The 1,561-nt window shown below is 31.8% G+C and overlaps 1 long non-coding RNA gene across 2 annotated transcripts in view; it reads left to right on the top strand.

The window, feature by feature from the left end:
• Positions 1-1,099, top strand: part of LOC136079091 (uncharacterized) — a 1,501-nt gene extending 402 nt beyond the window's left edge. Inside the window, exons 2-3 of one of the 2 annotated variants that reach the window (XR_010637937.1) lie at positions 1-186; positions 991-1,099. The exon at positions 1-186 is cut by the window's left edge and continues 32 nt beyond it. This is a non-coding gene — a long non-coding RNA (uncharacterized LOC136079091). Of the gene's footprint in view, positions 187-427; positions 542-990 lie in introns of those variants that run through there. The other variant, XR_010637936.1, reaches the window with a different exon arrangement.
• Positions 1,100-1,561: the final 462 nt, after the last annotated feature.

Here is a 1,561-nt window from a genome sequence, read left to right as displayed (position 1 = left end):
GAAGAGATAAAAGAAAATCAAAAGACTCATTCTGAAATGTTGCAATCCATTATGCGACAAATAAATACACCTTAGGTGGAAAAAGATAATGAAATGCCTATAGGCATCCACCTTCTAGTTTCCAGTATCAAAGATATGGATGATTTGGAGGAGCAGCTAAAAGATCGATCAATCAAGAGAACATTGGTTATTAATAAAGATTCATTGGTTTATTTTAATCTATGTTTGCCCCCAATCCTTATGAGACCTGCCTTGCCTCTTTTTTAAGACCTCCTACCCTTTAATATATCTTAACCAAAAAAATGTGTACAATATTAGACTAGCAATGCAATCGGTCATAAGACTAATAATTTAATCATCTCCTAGTTTAATTCTATTTATTATTTTTTTTTTTTTACTAAAAATTCAAATTTGTTACTTTTTAAAGACTTGTATTGTGTCTTATATTGGTGGAAGCTCATTGGATGATGCCATCAAAAGAATGATGAAATTTGTTCGGTCTAATAATCTTGGAAGATTGCGTAATCTCTCTGGACAGTCTAGAAAAGTATGTTTATCAAAACAGGAAATATTTGAGTAGTCTGCGGTTAGTTTTATTTTCACATAATAAATCCTATATTATTTTAAATATATTTAAATATATTTAAATTAGTATGTAAGCATAAAAATAATATCTTTGCTTATAATTAATGTTATGTATATATATATATATATATATATATATATATATATATATATATATATATATATATATATATATATATATATATTCATATTCATTGACATGCATAAATCCTGATATGTTGACATTACAATTACACGTTTACAATTAGACATTTAGTCATAGGCTGTTTAATTTATGGCATTACAATAAATTACCATTTTTACTTTAAACCTATTGGTTTAAATGTTAGTAACTTTTTTTAAAAAGGAATTAAAACCTTTAAGTCATGTTTACTAAAATTTATTATTATTATCGTTTGTGTTTAGGTGCAGTTAAAAGAAATGCATTGACAGCTAATGCAACCCAAAAGGAGATAGAGGTCGAGTTGCGCAAATGGTTTGCCAACGCCTGAGATCGAGGTCAAGACACCAGGAAAAAAAAAATCTTTATTAGATAATGCTGATTTGTTGTTATCAGAAATATAGTTAAACTTAAAAAATTTTCGGCTATTAAATAAAATATATAAGACTTCCTATCGTTCTAGGAGATTTGAGGATTGTCGTACGGTGATACTCGTGCGTGTGGTCAGGCAAGTCGTAATCTGATCAGTATAGACAATAAAGCTTAAAAACAGTTTTATTACCATATCCCGCGATCAACCCTTCTAAAAACGTACCCACGTAAAACGTACCCTTCTAAAAATGTATCCCGCGGTTCCCGTGCGGAATCCTTCCAAAAACGTTCCCATGCGGCTCCCGTGTGGGCCCCCTGGACAAAACCATGTGGGTCCCGCCTAGGATACCCGTACGAGTCTCATACTTTAAACAACGCGGGCCCCAATGTGGGCCCCGTGTTTTTGGCTGGCTGGACTTATACTAGATTTTTTAGAAATGAGCG

The sequence above is a fragment of the Hydra vulgaris genome, chromosome 04, assembly GCF_038396675.1.
Source record: "Hydra vulgaris chromosome 04, alternate assembly HydraT2T_AEP".
Classification (NCBI taxonomy): domain Eukaryota; kingdom Metazoa; phylum Cnidaria; class Hydrozoa; order Anthoathecata; family Hydridae; genus Hydra; species Hydra vulgaris.
This window is presented reverse-complemented; position numbering and strand designations above follow the sequence as displayed.